This window comes from Macaca mulatta, chromosome 14, assembly GCF_049350105.2.
Source record: "Macaca mulatta isolate MMU2019108-1 chromosome 14, T2T-MMU8v2.0, whole genome shotgun sequence".
Lineage (NCBI taxonomy): Eukaryota > Metazoa > Chordata > Mammalia > Primates > Cercopithecidae > Macaca > Macaca mulatta.
The window spans coordinates 2,245,202-2,266,436 of record NC_133419.1 but is presented as its reverse complement, the minus strand read 5'-3'; the positions used below and the strand labels follow the sequence as shown (position 1 = coordinate 2,266,436).

Here is a 21,235-nt window from a genome sequence, read left to right as displayed (position 1 = left end):
TCTCTGGGTATCCCTTCATCCAGTCAAGTTGACAGCTGAAACGAACCATCGCAAGTTCACTCCTTGTCAGCTTGGAACCCATACACGCCTCCTTAAACTGTACTTCATCTCCAAATAGACAGCAGCAAGGTCATGGTTCCAACCAACATGTTACAACTATCCCACAAACAACCAGACACGCACTGACTCCCTCCCTGGAAGAGGAGGTGAAGTCTCTCCCAATATCCCATGGCCTCAACACTGTCATGTAAAATTCACAATACCTTGATACTGAGACAAAGTCAGCAGATCTTACACTACATGATAAAGGAGTAAGAGAGGAAAGAAAACAGATATTTGCTGAATATATGTACGCATACGCACAAATGCTTTCTTAGCAAAATAGAGAGGAAACATTCGTGACAGTTGCAGTCCTCGTTTCTGCAACTGGCCAAGCTACAGGAGTACCTGGTATTTATAACCACTGTCCATTCTGTAGTCCCTTTGCCCTCAGCAAGCACCTCAGCTGGTAATGGTTCTGTACCTGGCCGGGGGACCCAAGGCTTCAGTGCTTAAGGGTCTGGGCCTTGCTGTAGTTTCCTAGGGAAACTTGCCTTGCTGTGGTTTCCAGGGATCTTAACCACAGGGTGTGGTTACACTTAGAGAAGCTCTAAGGGGCCTCCTGCATTCCACACACTCCTCCACGTCTCCAGTGTGGAGTGCAGTCCAATGTCCCCTGGGTCCTCTGGTTCAATCCCCAGCCAGCATCCAAACTCCCTTATCGGCCTGTTGACTCTGAGGCTTGAGGAGCCCCAAGTGCCCAGGTGGCACTTTAACTTCCAGTTCAATGGAGTCATTGTTGTGTCTCCTGGTGGCAGCATTCCTCACCTCGGAACCAAGGCCCCTAGGCCAGCAGAGCGTAAAGTCATGGGAACAGGAAACAAAAACCCTGCTACTGGGTCACTGGGGGTGACGGTGGGTGGTGCCACTCCCACTTCTGCCCCTTGGTTCCTGGACCCGTGAATCCTGACTGTGGGAGAGACAGCTCCACATATCGGACCCTGATCCAGAGCACAGACAGCCTCCTGGAGCAGCACCTTGCCCCAGCCCTCCAAGGCATCGCCACCCAGCTGGTGCTGGAGCCGTGTTTGCAAAAGCCCATTCCACCATTCTATCACGCCAGCTGCTTCAGGATGATGGAGTATGTGGTAAGACACGTGAATGCCACGAGCATGAGCCCACCGCCATACTTCTTTGGCTGCAAAGTGAGTTCATTGGTCAAAGCAATGCTGTGTGGACAGCACGGCAGTGGATGAGGTGTTCTGAGCCCACAGATGGTAGTGACGACAGAAACACCGTGTGCAGGGAAGACAAATGCATATCCATGGCAGGCCCCTATCCCAATAAGAACAAACCAGCGCCCCTCCCATGATGGGAGCCATCCAGTGTCACCCACCTGCCCCCAGGCACCAGGCTGATCACTCTACGGAATGGAGCCTCAGTGCCCCTCCCATGATGGGAGCCTCTAGTGTCACCCACCTGCCTCCAGGCACCAGGCTGATCACTCTAGGGAATGGAGCCTTAGCACCCTTCCCATGATGGGAGCCTCTAGTGTCATCCACCTGCCCCCAGGCACCAGGCTGATTACTCTGGGGAATGGAGCCTGTCAGGCTGAGTGTTGGTCTCTGCTGCTGGCAGATGGGCACACAGTGCTGGTGGTACCCAGCTTGGCCTTGGTGAGTGGAAGTCCATGTTGCTGAGCCCATGCACAACCTCCATCCCTGCCACCACAGCCACTTTGCTCAGGAGCTCACTGGGTGATGAGAGGGGTGGCTGGGAAAAGCCTAACTGGTGTCCATAGAGCAGGTCATCCTGTCCACCTGATTACTGAAGTCCTCCTCTGCTAAGGTCACCCTTTGGTGAGCATCCACGTGGGACACAGATATCTTGATGTCATTTGCCTGTTCAGAGAGGGCTGTCTATACATCTCTTCCATACATTTCTCGGTCACCAATTTTCCAATCATGTTCCTTTCAAGCACCTGACCATCCACCTAAATCAATGGCAACAGCCATGAATCAAATATCGTCACACATCTGCTCCTTCTAAGTGGAGCACAGACAGGTGCATGCCGGAAGTTCTACCCACGGGGAAGACTCCTCTTCACCACTGTCCTTGAGGGATGTCCCCTAGGGGCTATAGGACCGCAGCTGTCCACTTTCCGGTAGTGTCTGCATACTGAGCAGAACCATTTGTAAGTCTGGCCTCAGTTTTCTCTTCCTCTGTCAACTAATGAGAGGGAACTCCCCACGAAGCCACAGGTACAGACGGGGAGGGAGAAGGCAGGGGAGCAGCAGTGGGGTGGCCCAACAGGCTTTGGGCCACTACTTCACGTAACTTACTTGTGCCTTCAGGACCTGCGTGGGCCTGATCACCTATCCCCCGCTTCCACTGGCTGATGCAGCACTGCTGTGCACACACGACTTTATGGCTACGTGGGTCAGATGGTCCCCAGATCATGATGAGCAGTTCAAGTCACGTGGTAACCTGGTGGCCCTTGTCTAGTTTAGTTTCTCTTCCTTCCTTCCTTCCTTCCTTCCTTCCTTCCTTTCTTCCTTCTTTCTCTTTTTTTTTTTTTTTTTTTTGAGATGGAGTCTTGCTCTGTCACCCAGGCTGGAGTGCAGCAGCGCAATCTTGGTTTATGCCAGTCTCCTGCCTCAGCCTCCCGAGCAGCTGGGACTACAGGCGCCCGCCACCACACCCGGCTAATTTTTTGTATTTTTAGTAGAGACGGGTTTCACCGTGTTAGCCAGGATGGTCTCGATCTCCTGACCTTGTGATCCGCCCGCCTTGGCCTCCCTAAGTGCTGGGATTACAGGCTTAAGCCACCATGCCCAGCCTCTTTCTTTCTTTTTTTTTTTTTTTATGAGACAGAGTCTCCCTCTGTCACCCAGGCTGGAGTGCAGCGGCACCATCTTGGCTCACTGCAACCTTCGCCTCCCGGGTTCAACCGATTCTCCTGCCTCCGCCTCCTAAGTAGCTGGGATTACAGGCACTCGCCACCATGCCTGGCTAATTTTGTATTTTTAGTAGAGACAGAGTTTCACCATGTTGGCCAGGTTGGTCTTGAACTCCTGACCTCAGGTGACCCGCCCACCTCAGCCTCCCAAAGTGCTGGGATTATAGATTCACACTGCCAAATGTTTAATTTCTACAAAGGCCCAGAAGCAGGGCAAGAGCTGTTTCTCAGAAGGAGAGTGAGTTATCTGTGGATGATGACAGGACCTTGCTCCCAAATCCTAAAGGCCTGTGCCTACAGGGGCCTGGCAAAGGCTCCACACAGGGTCTCTGTCTGCCACTGACACCCCAGGCACCATTGGATCTGCTGGGTCGTGTGGCCCACGTGGCAGAACGGCATGCGCAGAACCTGGACCTACTGCACAGACTTCTCTTGCTCTGGGCCATGCTTCGAACTAGCAGCTTTTCAGATCACTCAGTAAATGGACAGAGTTGGACACCTAAAAGAGAAAGAACATGTCAACCCCATGTCAAACAGGCCCGCTTAGTGCTGTTTTTCTCTTTTGGTTGCAGGAGGATTCAGATGCAATGACTTGTCCTTTACCTTAGAACAGGCCCCACACCCCTGGACGTTTCCCTGAGGTAGAAGGCTCTGAATTGCAGCTGGGTTTATTCCCCACCCTCTGACACCGACAAGTCTGGAATGGTGGCTACTTCTTGTGCCTTACGTCCCATCAGCATGATGTCATCAGTGTAATGGGCCAGTGTGACATCCTGGGGAAGGAAGAGGTGATCGAGACCCCTGAGAATTACCTCCGACACAGGCTGGAGAGGTGAGAGGCCCCTGAGGTGGGGTGGAGAGGGTGCGTTGCTGGCCTGGCTTCTGCTGGGCCTTGTGGACGGGGGTGGAGGAGAACGCATTTGCCGGATCAGTAGCTGCGCACCAGGTAGCAGGAGATGTGCTAATTTGCTCAAGCAATGGAAACACGTCTGGCTCAGCAGCTGCAGTTGGAGTCAAACTTAGGACAGTCTCCCGTCATTCTCCAGGACCCACCTGTCTCCCCTACGGGCCGAACAGGCGAGTGGCATGGGCTGTGGTGGGGATCACTGCCCCTGCGTCTCTCAAGTGCTTGGTGGTGGCGCTGATGTCTGCAGTCCCTCCAGGGATGTGGGATGGCTTTTGACTGACGGTTCTAGGTAGAGGCCTCTCTAACGGCTTCCACTTGGCCTTTCCCCCCATAGCAGCCCAGGTCAGGGGACGCATGTGGGGACTCTGCCGGCTGCTGAGTGTGTCTGTTCCACTTACGGATCTGGAGCCGGGGAAATGACCACAGGATGGGCCGGGGACCCACTGGACCCAGGAGTCAGACCTGAGCTAAAACTCCATTGATCCCCTGGCTCCCTAAGCCCCTCCCTAACTGGATGGCCACAGCGTCCCTCCAGCATCTCCTAGAATCAATGTGAGGACAGAGCCAGTGTCCAATTGTCCCAAAATGTCGCATTATTTTATTTTCTCCAATACACAGTTACCCAGATGGAAGGCCATAGACCCCTTTGGAGAAGACCAGGGGAAGAATTAACAGTGTATATACATTTTTGGCAGTCCTGGGGTCCTTCCTCAAGGGAACCCAGACTTTCTTTCATTCTTTCTGGATTCATAGACTGACTCAAGTCTGTGAATGACTGAGGCCATGATTCTCGGTTTTTATGGTTGGAGTTAGAGTTCTGTCCACTTGATCTGGAAGTTTTTTGCTTGTACCCAGTAGGAATTGAGCAGGCTTCTGGTCTGTTTCACTGCTAGGAACAACATGGTAAGCAGCCAGCGCCATAGGTCTACATGGGTCAGACCTGTGGCCCAGGTCTGACTGCTACTTTGCCTCCGCTGTCGGTCATGGTAACCACGCCCACTTTGCCTTTGGTGCTTGAGTGCCCCCACTTGGGCCCTGCTACCCCAGGATCCAATTATTCCTGTTGCATGTAAGTTTTGCAGTTGATTACTGCAGTTCCTACTGTGAGTCTGGCCTACAGAGAAGAACAATTGCAGAGCTCTGCAAGGAGACTGGGCTCCCTCACAAATCTATGTCTCAGCGTTGTGAAACCACAGTCCTCAGCCTTTTTGGCACGAGGGACTGGTTTCATGGAAGAGTATTTTTCCACAGACTCGGAGTTGGAGGGTGGTTTGGGGATGATTCAAACACATTACATTTATTGTGCACTTATCTGTATTATTATTACATTGTAATATATAAGGAAATAATTACACAACTCACCACCATGTAGAATCAGTGGGAGCCCTGAACTTGATTTCCTTCAACTAGACAGTCCCATGTGGAGGTAATGGGAGACAGTGACAGATCATCAGGCATTAGATTCTCATAAGGAGTGTGCAACCTCGATCCCTCATATGTGCAGTTCACAGTGGGGTTTGTGCTCCTATGAGAATCTAATGCTGCTGCTGATCAGACAGGAGGCGGAGCTCAGGTGGTAATGTGAGCGATGGGGAGTGGCTATAAACACAGATGAAGCTTCGCTCACTCGCCCACCGCTCACCTCCTGCTGCGTGGCCCAGTTCCCAACAGGCCGTGGACCAGCACCAGTCCCTGGCCTGGGGGGCTGGGGACCCTGTTGTGAAAGGTCTGAGTTCTGGGCCCTTCCAGGGTGGGTGAGGAAGTTTTAACTGTCACATTCCAGTCTCTCTAAGTCTTTGAACCCCTTTTTCTATGTTAAGCCAAGGGGGCTTAAGCACCTCCAGCTGGCTCACTGCAGGCATCCTTTGATCCATGTTTCAACTAACCCACCAGATAGAGCTTTTCCAAGTCCCCGAGCTGCAGCCTGGAATGCAGCCTCTGCTTGGTGGACACGTCTGCACACCCGGCCCCTCCACCTCCACGTTCCTCCCCCCGTGCCCACACCCAGTGTCCGTTCCCACTCATGCCTCCGGGTGTCTGTCTGTATATGTCAGAGAGGTCAGGTGGCTCTTCTGGGATGTGGCCTGTCTCCTCCTGTGTCACACCGTGGGCCTCACCTTCAAGGGGCTGCTGGGCTGTGAGTTTTGTTATAGGTCTTGAAGCAAAGGGAGGGGTTGGGGAGGCTCCTGAGAAGAATCAGCAACTGCCTTAGGGGAAGTCCTTACCCTTTCCTCAGGCAACACAGATTAATGCCTCAGAGGAGGTGGCAAGGCCAGTACTTCTGGGGGTGGGTGCAACACTGGGGGTGGGTGTAGCACTGGGGGTGGATGTAGCACTGGGGGTGGGTGTAGCACTGGGGGTGGGTGCAGCACTGGGGGTGGGTGCAGCACTGGGGGTGGGTGCAGCACTGGGGGTGGGTGCAGCACTGGGGGTGGGTGTAGCACTGGGGGTGGGTGCAGCACTGGGGGTGGGTGCAGCACTGGGGGTGGGTGTAGCACTGGGGGTGGGTGCAGCACTGGGGGTGGGTGTAGCACTGGGGGTGGGTGCAGCACTGGGGGTGGGTGTAGCACTGGGGGTGGGTATAGCACTGCCACTGGGTGCAGGGAGGCTGCTTCTGCTGACAAAATGACTCATCATAACTTAGAGGCTCACCGTCCCCAGCTTCATCAGGGTCCTCCCATATGTCTCCATCCCAATTTACAGGATCCCCTGTTCCCCAGTCAATGCCCTCACTGTAACAGTGGACAACCTGCAAGGCTGAGAGTTCAACTTGCTCTGTAATTCATCCAGTTTCATGATGAGGACTCTGTTTCCTTTTCAGCAGTCTTGGCCCTAGGGCTACAGGAAAGGAGATTCTCCTTCAGGGTTCACTCAGCCACTCACAGGTTATTTATACAGAGCTGGAACTGGGAATTTGAATCACTGAGCACATCCTTTGATTTCATCACTTTGTCCAGCAACCAACTGGTAACCAGCCTACATCACTATATTCCTTGGTTTTCCACAAGCATTCGAAAATATCATATACAGAGTCACTAAGCTCCTCACCTCTTGTAAGTGGTTTACTAGGAGTATACAATGCAGAAATTTGCATATTTTCATAAACTGTTCACACCATGGACCATCAGTGTTCTGTGTACTATTGAAAGTAGAGTTCCTTGCACTTTTAAGTCAAGTCATATTAGAAAGCCAGTTCCAAAAAGCACAACACACATTCAGAAAACTCATTCTTATGATTCTGTTTCTCTAGAATCGCTCCTGATACCAAAACCTATGTTAGGGTTCTTCAGGTAAACAGAACCGATAGGAGAGAAATAGGATTGAGGCCAGGTGTGGTGGCTCACACCTGTAATCCCAGCACTTTGGGGGGCAGAGACTGGTGGATCACGAGGTCAAGAGTTTGAGACCATCCTGGACAACATGGTGAAACCCCATCTCTACTAAAAATACAAAAATTAGCTGGATATGGTGGCACGTGCCTGTAGTCCCAGCTACTCAGGAGGCTGAGGCAGGAGAATCGCTTGATTCTCCAGGAGGCAGAGGTTACAGTGAACCGAGATCACGCCACTGCACTCCAGCATGGGGGACAGAGCGAGACTCCATCTCAAAAAAAAAAAAAAAAAAAGAAAAGAAAAGAAATAGGATTGATACAGGTATGGATATGTAGATACATGAAAAGGGATTTATTATGGGAACTAGCTCATATGATTACGGAGGCTGAAAATTCCCACAATAGGCCATCTGTAAGCTGGGGACCAGGGAAGCCAGCTGTGTGGTGCAATGTAAGTGTGAAGGCCTCAGAATCAGGAAAGCCAGTCGGGTAACTCTCAGTCTGCAGCTGAAGGCCTGAGGACCTGGAGGCCACTGGTACAAGTCTCAAGGTGCGAAGGCTGAAGAATCTGGTGTTCTGATATCCAAGGGCAAGAGAGATGGGTGTCCCAGCTCCAGAAAGAGCGTGTGGAGAGGCAAAGAGAGAGGGAGAGTTCGCCTTTCTTCTACCGTTTTTCCTCATCTGGACCCATGACTGATTGGATAGTGCCCACTCACGCTGGGTGAGGATGGACCTTCTCTACTGTCATGGTTTGAATTTGCCTTCTCCAAGTTTTTTTTTTTTTTTTTGAGACAGAGTCTCACTCTGTCGCCCAGGCTGGAGTGCAGTGGTGCGATCTCGGCTCACTGCAACCTCCGCCTCCGGGCTTTAAGCGCTGCCTCAGCCTCCCGAGTAGCTGGGACCATAGGTGTGCACTGCCACGCTCAGCTAATTTTTGTGTTTTGTAGACACAGAGTTTCTCTATGTTGGCCAGGCTGGTCTTGAACTCCTGACCTCAAGTGATCTGCCCGTCTCAACCTCCCAAAGTGCCAGGATTATGGGCATGAGCCACTGCGCCTGGCCTCCAAACATTATATTTAAACTTAATCCCCACTGTGGTGGTATTAAGAGGTAGAGTTTTTTGAGACGTGATTAAGTCATGAAGGCTCAGTCCTCATAAATGGACTAACGCTCTTATAAAAAAGGCTTCAGAGATAGTTCACCTTGTATCGCTCTTCCACTGTCCACCGTGTGATGACACAGCATTTGTCCCCTTCAGGAGAGGCAGCGACAAGTCTTCATCTTGAAGAAGAGACTGGGGCCCTCACCAGACACCGAAACTGCCAGTGTCCTGATCTTGCACTTTTTCCAGCCTCCCGTACTGTGACATAATAAATTTGTTGTAGAAATGACCAAACTACAGGTATTTTGTTATGGCCGCACAAAGGGACTGAGCTGTAATTTGCTACCCATAGGTGGGGTGTTGCTGTAATAAATACCTGAAAATGTGCAAGCAGATTTCGAACTGGGTAACGGGTTGAGGTTGGAAGTGTTTCGGAGTGCATGGTAGAAAAAGCCTAAACGGCTGTGAACAAAGTATTAAAGGCAATTCTGGTGCAGGTTTAGAAGAAGAGGAGATCTGTAGAGAGAGCCTCAGTCTTCTTAGAAATGTTTAAGTGGGCCTGTCGCTCGCAGTGGCTCACGCCTGTAATCCCAGCACTTTGGGAGGCCGAGGTGGGCGGATCACAAGGTCAGGAGATTGAGAACATCCTGGCTAACACGGTGAAACCCCGTCTCTACTAAAAATACAAAAAATTAGCTGGGCGTGGTGGCGGGTGCCAGTAGTCCCAGCTACTGGGGAGGCTGAGACAGGAGAATGGCGGGAACCCGGAAGGCAGAGCTTGCAGTGAGCCGAGATCGTGCCACTGCACTCCAGCCTGGGTGACAGAGCGAGACTCCATCTAAAAAAAAAAAAAAAAAAGAAAGAAAGAAATGTTTAAGTGATCATGATCCCAAAGCTGGTAGAAATACGAAAAGTAAAGATGAAGTCTTAGATCAAAATAAGGAATATCTTATTGGAATCTGGAGGAAAGACCGTTCCTGTTACAAAGCGGTAAAGAACTAGGCTGAATTGTGTCTGTGCCTGAGGGCTTTGTGGGAGGCAGAATTTAACAGTGATGAACTAGAATACTTAGAGGAAAAAATTTCTAAGCAAAACGTGAAGGGGGCTGCATGGCTTCTCCTAACTGCGTAGAGTGAAATGCAAGAAGAGAGAAATGAGTTAAAGAGAGAATCTATAATCAAACGAGAAGCAGAACTTAAAGGTTTGGAAGAGTCTCAGCTTGGCCACGTGTTTAGGAGAGAAAACCAAGGGTGCGGCCCAGTGACCATTTGATAAGATTCGTGGGGATAGAGGGAAGTCAGGTGCTATTCGTTAAGACAACGGAAGAAGGGCCCTGACAGCATCTCAAAGATCTTCCAGACTGCCGTGGCCATCACAGGCTCAGAGTCCTAGGGCTTTGAGGGCAGAATGGAGTCAAGGGAGGAACCCCGGGCTCTGGAGGGTCCCTGGGTGCCTATAGGACCTTGGGCCTCCATGCCTAGTACTGCCTCAAGTCTCTGCTCCCTGTGTTCCAGTGTAGCACTCCTCAGCTGCCTCAGCTATGGCTCACATGGGCCCAGGTGTGGCTCAGGCTGCCCCTCCAGAGGCACAAGCAATAAACCTTGGCAGCATCCTCTGCAGGCACACACAGAGCATGTGCTATGGAGATATGGCCTAGTAGAGTCATGGGGTCAGCCATGGGATCAGTAGAGCCTCAACCACGGGCCAGTAGAAACACCGCTGCGCAGCTCCAGCCTGGGACAGCCAAAGGCATGGGACTGCAATGCTTGGGAGCCACAGCCAGCAAAGCCATGGGGGCAGGACCACCTGGAGACTTGGGGGCCCAACGCCCACCCTAGGGTGTCTGAAAGGTGGGACGTGGAGTGAAAGGAGATGATGCTCAAGTTTCAAGATTTGATTTTGCTTGCCTTGTTCAACGTTGGATTTACTTGGGATCTATTATCCCTTTTTTCATTCCTAGTGCTCCCTTTTGGAACGGAAATACCCATCCTATGTCTGTCCTACCATGATATTTTGGAAGCATGTAACTTGTTTGATTTCGTAGGTTTACAGCCGGAGAGCAATTTGCCTCAAGATGAATATTACCTAGAGTCTCACTCATATCTGATGTAGACAATGTTTAGATAAGACTTTGGACTTTGATTTTAAAGTTGATGCTGGAATGAGTTAAGACTTTTGGAGTTACTGGGATGGAATGTATATATTTTTAATGTGATAAGATCACAAATTTTGGGGGACTAGGAGTAGAATGCTATGATTTGAACATATCCCCTAGAAATTCATGTTAAAACGTAATCCCATGGTGGTATTAAGAGGCAGGGCTTTTGGGAAGTGATTAAGCTATGCAGGCTCTGTTCTCATGAATGAATGAATACCCTGTCAAAAAGGCTTCAGGGACAGTTCACCCTGTATTGCTCTTCCACTATCCTCCATGCGAGGACCCCAGCATTCGTCCCCCTCTGGAGGAGGCCGCCACAACGCACCATCTTGGACGCAGAGATAGGGTCCCTCACCAGACAACGTATTTGCTGCCACCTCGATCTTGAACTTCCCAGCCTCCAGAACTGTGAGAAAATAAGTTTCTCTTCTTTATAAATTACTCAGTTTCAGGTGTTTTCTTATAGCAGCACAAATGAACTAAGACACTCAGTCCACTGATTCAAGTGCCGATATCTTCTGAGAACTCCGTCACAGACTGTCTTAGGCTGTGATTGCACTGCTATAGGGAAAAACCTGCAACTGGATAATTTATAAGAAAAGAGATTTAATTGGCTTATGTTTCTGCAGGCTATATAGGAAGCATAGCAGCAACTGCTTCTGGGGAGGCCTCTGGAAGCTTCCAATCATGGCAGAAAGCAAAGGGGGAGCAGGCATGTCACATGGCAAAAGCATGAGCAAGAGAGAGGTGGGGGGAGGTGCCACACACTTTTAAACAACCAGATCTTGTGACTCACCATCTCGAGGACATCACCAAGCCATGTAGCATCTGCCCCTGTGATCCAGTCACCTCCCACCAGGCTCCACCTCCAGCATGAAGGATTATAATTCAGCATAAGATTTGGGTGGGGGGTGGAGGGTGAATATCCAAACTGTATTACAGACACACCCAGAAATAATGCTTTTCCAACTATCTGGGTATCACTTAATCTAGTCAAGTTGACACCCAAAATTAGCCATCACATCTTGCAAAGCATTATTTCTGGGTATCTGTGAGGGTAGATTTGAAAGAGATTGTCATTTGAATCCATGGACTGAATAAGGAAGATCTACCCTCACCTGATGTGGGTGGGCACCATCCAATAGGTTGAGGGCCTAGAGAGAGAAAAAAAGGCAGGGAATGACAGATTCTCCTTCTCTCCAGAGCTAGGAAACCCATCTTCTCCTGTCTGTGGGCATCGGAACTCCGGGTTCTCCAGCCACTGCACCTTGGGACTCATACCAGTAGCTACTCCACCACCACCAGTTTTCAGGCCTTTGGCCTCAGACTGAGAGTTACACAATCTGCTCCCCTGGTTCTGAGGCCTTTGGGCTTGGACTGAGCCCCGCACCAGCTTCTCTAGGTCTCCAGCTTGCAGACTGCCTGTCGTGAGACTTCTCAGCCTGCATAATCAGGTGAGCCAATTCCCCTCGTAAATCCTCTCATGTCTGTGTGTATATATCCTGTGGTTCTGGTTCTCTGGAGAACGCTGACTAATACCTGGGTTTACAAGTTTAGAGAAATAGCCAACTGCAGCCCCTGTCCCACAGCTGGTCTTGGCCACGGCTGACATGACCCCCATTCTTCTCTGACTCACGCTTGTTTCCCTCCCTGTCAGTGGGCACCTCTGCTGGTCTCTGTGGCCTACTGGGACCCTCCTCAGTGAGGGGTCTGAGGCCCTGGTCACCATCCCTGCTCAGGCCACAGCTGCTGTACTTGTCCACTCACCAATAAAACAGTTGAGGCAACACCGAGTCCCCCAAGTCCCACCACTTGGATCACCAGGCACCAAATTTATCCTTCCCTGCTCCCTCGTGGAGTAGCAGTTCTGCTGCCTCCTAATGGCCATAGCCCACCTCCCTCCCTGTTTGGGGGCTCCTTGTCATGACTGTTGGTCTCCAGGGACAAAAAATCCAAAGCGACAAGGCATCAGCTGTAGCCTGAAGTTCAGTGGGTCTCCCATCTGTCCACTGGTGGAGTGGTCCCCTGTGGAAACCACGACCCCTGACTGGCAGCCTGGAGTGGAGAGAACAACACGCACAAACCCCCCAGCAGGTCGCTGGCAGTGGTGGTACGGGGGACGCTGCTGCTTCTGCCCCTTGGTTCCCAGGCCTCTTGGGGACATGGCACGCCATGGTGGCTGTTGAGTTGGAGGGATTACCGAGTTCCACAATGTGACACCCCATCCTTGAACAGTATCACCCCCACGCTGGGGCCTTCATGGAACTCTGAAAAGGCTGCTCCCCTGCTCTGTGGTGCTGGCTGCGTCTGAGTGGTATGGGCCGTGATAGGACCAGCAGATGCCATGGCCACATGCCATGTGCCATGGCTGCACCTCCTCCCTGTGTTGTAAAGTGGGACCCTTGGTCCAAGGGACTGCTATGCAGGCCTTGTTTGGTGGATCAACACTTAATAAGTCCTAGGGGTCAGCCTGGGTTATGTGTCAATTCTAGTGGAGTTGAATTGCTGCCCTCAATGGGATGGATGCTTCTGTTGCCTGGTCAGCTTTCTCTATGGATAGTGCCTAGTGGGGGCTCCTCAGCGGCCCACATTGCAGACAAGTTGGGCATTTGTGGCAGCAGTGGCTAGACCAGCCTTGGTGGGTGGAGCTGTGCTGCTGGTTCCATGGTCAGCCTCCCTTTCTACCACCAAAGCTACTCCATGCATGCACCCAGAGGGCCAGCACTCAGGTGGCCAGGATGGAGGCTGGCTGAAGTCAAGGGCTACGGCCATTCTGTCTAACTGGTTGCTTAGTGGCTCCCTGGTGGATCCTCTCTGTTGGGAATGAACACGTGATACTGAGCTCTTCACCTCTCATGACCACACCCATGGGTTCATTCATGTGCCTCCTCTCCCGGGGTGGTGGGCAGAATGATGATGTCCCCCAAAATGTGTCCAGGGCTTTTTAAAAATAGGGATGGAATAGAACTCATCCACCCACTAATGGCTGCTTAACATGTACCCCATTCCGTATCCCTCTGCTCCAGCCAATACAGCACAGCTGGCACAGCAACAATCATTGGGCTACTGCTTGGTGGAGTTTGGGATTAGCTGTACCTATACACAGGGGCTTATTAGGGGAGGTTGGCTCCTGTGATTATGGAGGTTGGAAAGTATCCCCATCTGCCATCTGCAAGCTGGAGACCCAGGAGAGCTGATGGTGTAAGTTCCAGTCTGAGTGTGAAGGCAGAAGACTGATATCCCAGCTCAAAGACAAGCATCTCTTTGAGCTGGGCTTTGAGCTGGGATATCAGCCATGTTGAAATTTGGTCCCCAGTGCTGGAGGTGGTGTCTAATGGGGGTGTTTGGGTTGTGAGGGCAGATCCCTCATGGATGGCTTGGTGCCATCCTCATGGTAGTGAGTGAGTTCTCACTCTGAGTTCCCCTGAGAGCTGGTTGTTGAAAACAGCCTGGCAGTCCCCTGTTCACTTGTTTCCTCTCACCATGTGATCTCTGCACACACTGGCTCCCTTTGATCTCCTGCCATGAGTGGAAGCAGCCTGAGGCCCTCATCAGCAGCAGATGCAGGTGTCACGTTTCTTGCACAGCCTGCAGAACTGTGAGCCAAATAAACCTCTTTTCTTTAGCAATTACCCAGTCTCCAATATTCCTTTATAGCAACAAATACAGACTAAGACGGGTAGGGAGAGCGAATTTTATCTCACTTAATCTTTTTGTTTTAGTCAGACCTTCAACTGATTGGATGAGGCCCACCTTCACCAGAGAGAGTGACCTGCTTTTCTCAGACCACAGATTCACATGCTAAGCATATCCAGAAACACCTTGCAGACACACCCAGAATAATGTTTAACCAAATATCTGGGCACCCCATGGCCCAGTGAAGTGGACACATAAAGTGGACACATAAAATCTCCCATCACAAGTTGACAGTAGTCTGTTAGCATCCTCCGGGAAATGGGGGAGATGATGGGAATCACCTCACCTACAACCCTCAAGTCTTCCAAAGGGGCCCACATCTCTGCCATTCCCCACCAATGAGATTTTCTTTTTGGTGTATTGCCTTGGCTAAGGCAGTGGGCAGTTTCGGAGGCTTCTACTCAGTAACACTATGATAGTTTTTACCCTACAGGACAATGAGCCTACATGAGGATCCAGCCAACTACCAAGATTGTCTGAGTGTACATTTAGGGTCTGGGGGAATATGCAGCGTTCTGGGGATGCAGAGGGCTGACTCATTGTGAGCCAGATCTGGACCAGGATTGCACTTTGCTGGCCTCCATATGCCCTCCTCTAATGGGCCCATGATGGTGCCTTGACTCCAGCTGTCAGTGTCAACTTGGTCCCAGAGTCCCCCAGCCCTGGGCATTGGCCTTTTCCTAGTGCACAGTTACTTAAATACACCTTTGGTCCAGCAACCTATGAATTTAAACGTTGAGTTATCTGCCCCCCTATGATAGATTGTATCTGTGACCCCAGTCTCTTGCCCCTTCCTGTGTCCGAGGCCAGCCACGACTTGCTGTCATAGGAATGTGCCCAGCCAAGATCAGTCAAGCAGAACCCAGACACATGAGCAGGAAAAACTGACTGTTGTGTGCCACGGAGACTGTGTAGATATGTGTTAATTTGCGTTTCTCATTATGGCAGCACCCTCCTTCACAGCACCTGCTTCTGTATTAGTCAGGATAGGCCAGGCTGTGTTGTGGTAGCAATCAGAACCCCCAAACCCAGCTGCTGCCAAGAGAGCAGGCATTGGGGGCCCGAGTGATGGGGACTTGGTGGTGCTGGAGCAGCAAACTTGCTAAAATCACTCCTGGTGACCTGGCAGGCGGAATACAAGAAGGCTCAGCCAGCAGCCCAAGGGGCGAAGTGGAAAAACACCACATTGTGAGTTTTGTGATAGGTCCAGTAACACGAGACGGAGACCAGCTTGAGAAAGAAGGCCCAGCTTACAAGCAGAGATGAAAGTGAACAGAGAGATGGATCCAGAAATTCAGAGCACTGCAAGGGCAGAAAAGCCAATTGCTCCAAGCGTTAGGATTTTAACAAGCTTTGGGAGACAAAGGCCCAATAAAATGCCTGAGTTGGACCGATCAACAGAAGACAAAGATGGGATTAAGGCCCATTCAAGCCTGAGAGCCTTCTGACAGCGGCCATTGAGTTGACAGAGAGGAATGAGAGCAAATACATCCTGAAACTTCAGTTTTCTGTGTGCATTAGCCATGGCTTACTGTGGTCTGAATATTTGTGTCCCTCCAAAATTCATGTTGAAACCTAGTCCCCAACGCAACGGTAGTAAGAGGTGGGGCCTTTGGAAGGCTCCACCCTCATGGGCGGGATCAGTGCCTTATAAAAGCATGAGGAATGAGTTTGGTGCCTGTATGCACTTTCACTTTCTGCCACGTGAGGACGCGGCAAGAAGGTCCTCTCCAGACACCTCCTGCAGCGCAGGATTCCCAGCCTCCGGAACTGTGAGCCATCCATTCCTACGATTTACAAATGACCTATTCTAGGGTGTTTTGTTAGAGCAGCACACACAGGCTAAGACAGACATTGGTACCAGGAAGTGGGGCTGTTGCTGTAACAACCACCTGAAAATGTGGTGGCAGAGCTGGAACCGGGTCATGGGAGAGGCTGGAACCATTTTGAAGAGCATGCTGGAAAAGCGCACATTTCTGTGAACGGAGGTGGTGCGAAGGTGACTCCCGTGCAGGCCGAGGCGGGCAGGGCTGTAGAGAGAGCCGCTGGGTTGGTAGCGATGACCTCAGTGGTCGTGATCAGAATGCTGGTGGAGATCCATGCAGTCAAAGCCATTCTCGTGAGGTCTTAGACAAACATGAGAACTGTCTTATTGGAAACTGCAGGGGGGCCGGCCCTTTTACGAAGTGGCAGGGAACCTGGTTGAATTGTGTCCGTGCCCTGGGGCTTTGTGGGAGGCAGAAGTTAGAAGCGATGAACTAGAATATTTGTTGGAAGAAATCTCTAAGCAAAGCACTCTGGACGCTGCATGGCTTCTGTTGACTGCTTATAGCAAAAGGTGAGGAAAGAGAAATGAGTTAAAGACATTGATGATAGAAAGGAAACAGAACTTAAAGACTTGAAAACTCTTAGCCTGCCCATGTCAAGAATAAGAAAGCGTGTTCAGGAGAGAATAGCAAGGGCGTGGCCAAACATATTTGGATAAGGAGATTAGAATGGGTAGAAGGAAACCAGAAGCTGCTCATCAAGACAATGGGAGAATGACCCCCAAGGCATTTCCGAGACCTTCCAGGCTGTCATGCCCATCACAGGCTCAGAGTGCCCAGGCCTTGAAGGCAGAATGGCTTCAAAGGAAGAGCCCAGGGCCTCTATGAGACCTTGGGGTGTGCTGCCCAGCCTTGCCTCAATCTCTGTTCCTCCCTGCAAGCTGGTGCATCACTCCTGGCCCACCCCCGTGGAGGCTCACGTGGGTCCAGGTGTTCCTTGGGCTGCCTGCCCAGAAGGCGCAGGCAGTAAACCGCGATGGGGTCAGCACGGTGCCAGCTCTGCAGATGCGCAGAGTGCACAAGCTGTGGAGGAAAAGCGCCTGCTTCTGGATTCCACTGGGTGTCATGGAGAGCCTGGGGCCTAGGCAGAGAACTGCCATAGCGTCGGGCCATGGAGAGTCCCCACAGGACAATGCCTAGTGGTGCCAAGGGAGCAGAGGACACTCCAGACCTGTAGAGCCACCAGCCTGGGAAAGCCACAAGCACACAAAGCCGTAGGAGTGGGGCCACCTGCCCCAGTGTGTCCAGAAGGTAGGACAAAGAGTCAAAGAAAATTATTCTTAAGCTTTAAGATTTAATTTTGTCCTGTTGGGTTTTGGATTTGGTTGCGCTCAGTTAGTCCTTTCCTTCCTATTTCTTGTGTTTGGAATGGAATTTTCCATCCTTGGCCTGTGCCGCAGGGGCTGTAGGGCTGCAGCTGTCCATTTTCCGATAGCGCCTGCCTATGGAGCAGACCACCTGTAAGTATGGCCTGAGTCTTCTCTTCCTGTGTCAGCTGATGAGAGGGAACTCCCCATGCAGCAACAGATGCAGGTGGGGAGAGAGAAGGCACCTGGAGCAGGAGTGGGGGCCACAGGCATTTGGGCCACTTCTTCAGCTAACTTACTTGTGCCTTCAGGACCTGCTTGAGCCTGATCACACATACATCACTTTAATTCAAATGGAGCACTGCTATGCACGCCCAACTTTATTTATTTATTTATTTTTATTTTTATTATTTTATTTATTTATTTATTTATTTATTTATTTTTTTTTTTTTTTTTTTTTTGAGACGGAGTCTTGCTCTGTGCCCCAGGCTGGAGTGCAGTGGCACGATCTCGGCTCACTGCAAGCTCCGCCCCCCCGGGTTCACGCCGTTCTCCTGCCTCAGCCTCCCGAGTAGCTGGGACTACAGGCGCCTGCCACCTCGCCCGGCTAATTTTCTTGTATTTTTAGTAGAGACGGGGTTTCACCGTGTTAGCCAAGATGGTCTCGATCTCCTGACCTCGTGATCCGCCCGTCTCAGCCTCCCAAAGTGCTAGGATTACAGGCTTGAGCCACCGCGCCCGGTCTTAATTTTTTTTTTTAAATTTTTATTTTTTTGAGACAGAGTCTCGCTCAGTCGCCCAGGCTGGAGTGCAGTGGTGCGATCTTGGCTCACTGCAAGCTCCGCCTCCCGGGTTCATGCCATTCTCCTGCCTCAGCCTCCCAAGTAGCTGGGACTACAGGCGCCCGCCACCACGTGTGGCTAATTTTTTGCATTTTTAGTAGAGATGGGTTTTCACCGTGTTAGCCAGGATGGTCTCCATCTCCTGACCTCGCAATCCGCCCGCCTCGGCCTCCCAAAGTGCTGGGATTACAGGCGTGAGCCACTGCGCCTGGCCGCACACCCAACTTTATAGCAACGTGGGTCAGATAATCCCCAGATCATGATGGGCAGCTCAGGCCATGTAGTAACTTGGTGGCCCTTGGTCAAGTGTTTAGTTTCTATGAAGACCTAGACGCAGGCTGATTTGGTTAGGCTTTGTGTCCCCACTCAAATCTCATTTTGAATTGTAATGCCCAGGCGTTAAGGGAGAGACCTGGTGGGAGGTGACTGGATCATGAGGGCTCTTTCCCTCCCTGCTGTTCTCATGATAGTAAGTGAGTTCTCACAAGATCTGATGGCTTTATAAGTGTTTGGTAGTTCCTTTCTTGCTCATTCTTCTCCCACTCACCGCCATGTAAAACGTGCCTGCTTGCCTTTCTGCCATGGTTGTAAGTTTCCGGAGGCCTCCCCAGCCATGCAGAACTGTGAGTCAATTAACCCCCTTTCCTTTATAAATTACCCAGTCTCGGGTAATATCTTTACAGCAGTGCCAAACAGACTAACACGCAGTCTAAGACCTGTTTCTCAAAAGGAGAGTGGTTATCTGTGGATGATGACAGGACCTTGCTCCAAAATCCTAAGGGCCTGAGCTATGAGTCACCTACTGGGGCTTGGCAAAGGCTGCACACAGTGTCCCTGTCTGCCACTGACACCTCAGACTGGATCTGCTGGGTCATCTGGCCCACGTGGTAGAGCAGCTTGCACAGAGCCTGGACCTGCTGCTGGGCCACATTCAAAACTAGCAGCTTTTCAAATCATTCAGTAAATGGGCCAGAGTTGGACACCTAAATGAGGAAGAAACTGTCTTCCTCACATCAAACAGGCTCACTTGGTGGTGTTCTCTTTGGTTGTGGGAGGGTTCAGATGCAACAATCTATGCATCACTTTAGAGCAGTCCCCACACCACTGGACTCCTAGAAATTTCACCGAGGTAGAAGGTTCTGAATTTTAGTTGGATTTATTTCCCACCCTCTGACTCCAACAAGTATAGAATAATTGCTACTTCTTGTGCCTTATGTCTAATTAGCATAATGTCATCAGTGTAATGGGCCAGTGTGACATACTAGGGAAGGAAAGGGTGATCCAGACCCCTGAGAATTACCTGTGACACAGGCTAGAGAGGCGAGAGGCCCCTGAGGTGGGACGGTGAGGGTGCATTGCTGGTCTGGCTTCTGCTGAGCCTTGTGGACGGGGGTGGAGAAAGACACATTTGCCAGATCAATAACTGCGCACCAGGTAGCAGGAAATGGGCTAATTTGCTCAAGCAATGGAACCAAGTTTGGCCCAGCAGCTGCAACTGGAGTCAAGCTTAGGACAATCCCTTGTCATTCTCCAAAACCCACCTGCCCTCCCTACTGGCCAAATAGATGAGTGGAATAGGGCTGTAGTGAGGATCACTGGCCCTACATCTTTCAGGTATTTGATGGTGGCACTAACTTCTGAAATTCCTCTGGAGATGCAGCTTTTGACTGACTATTATCGTATCGCTTTTGACTATTTTTCTAGGTAGAGGCAGCTCTAATGGCTTCTACTTGGCCCACAATAGTAGCCCTCACCCCACACATCGGGACACCAATGTGGGGACTCAGTTGGTGGCAGAGTACAGTTGTGCACAGCATGAGGATGCTTTGGTCAAGAATGGGTACATGTATGGTGGTGGTCCCATAAGATTATAATGGAGCTGAAAAATTCCTATCACCTAATGATGTTGTGGCACAATGCATTTTGTATTAGTCCATTCTCACATTGCTAGTAAAGACATACCTGAGCCTGGGTAATTTATGAAGGAAAGAGGTTTAATTGACTCACAGCTCAGCATGGCTGGGGAGGCCTCAGGAAACTTACAATCATGGTGGAAGGGGGAGCAAAAGGTCCTTCTTCACATGGCAGCAGCAAGGAGAAGTGCCAAACAAAAAGGGGAAAAACACCTTATAAAACCGTCAGATCTTATGAGAACTCACTCATTATCAGCAGGGAGGTAACCACCTCCATGATTCAATCACCTCCCACTGGGTCCCTTTCAGAACACATGGGGATTTTGGGAACTACAATTCAAGATGAGATATGGGGGAAACCATATCAATTACTCCTGTGTTATGTGGCGATGCTGGTGTAAGTAAACCTGCTGTGCTACCAGTCATATAAAAATCTAGCACATACATTTATGCACAGCACCACAGTACTTGACAATGATAACAAACAACTATGTTACTCGTTTATGTATTTACTATACTTTTTTTTAGAGTGTACTCCTTCTACTTACATATAAAACAAGTTAAATGTAAAACAACTTCAGGCAGTTTCTTAGGGAAGTATCCAGAAGAAGGCATTGCTATCACAGGAGATGACAGTTGCATGCATGTCACTGCCCATGAAGACCTTCCAGTCACAAAACTGGTCAAGATGTGACAGTGAAAGACAGTGAACCAATGATTCTGACCCTGTGTAGGCCGAGGCTGATGTGTGTGTTTGTGTCTTAGTTTTTTTTTGTTTTTTTTTTGTTTTTTTGAGGTGGAGTCTCACTCTGTAGCCCAGGCTGGAGTGCAATGGCGCAATCTCAACTCACTGCAAGCTCCGCCTCCTGGGTTCACACCATTCTCCTGCCTCAGCCTCCCGAGTAGCTGGGACTACAGTCGCCCACCACCACTACAGGTGCCCGCCACCACGCCTGGTTAATTTTTGTATTTTTAGTAGAGACTGGGTTTCACCGTGTTAGCCAGGATGGTCTCAATCTCCTGACCTCATGATCTGCCTGCCTCGGCCTCCCAAAGTGAGGCACTGAGCCCGGCCTTTGTGTCTTAGTTTTTAACAAAAAAGTTTAAAAAGTAAAAAAAAAAAAAGTTATTAAGTAGAAAAAAACTTATAGAATA

General features: G+C 50.5%; 1 long non-coding RNA gene across 1 annotated transcript in view; it reads left to right on the top strand.

Moving 5' to 3' along the window:
- Window positions 1-21,017, top strand: part of LOC106993163 (uncharacterized) — a 37,953-nt gene extending 16,936 nt beyond the window's left edge. Inside the window, exons 3-5 of the long non-coding RNA XR_003722426.2 lie at window positions 3,571-3,830; window positions 11,700-11,950; window positions 20,877-21,017. This is a non-coding gene — a long non-coding RNA (uncharacterized LOC106993163). The remainder of the gene's footprint in view (window positions 1-3,570; window positions 3,831-11,699; window positions 11,951-20,876) is intronic.
- Window positions 21,018-21,235: the final 218 nt, after the last annotated feature.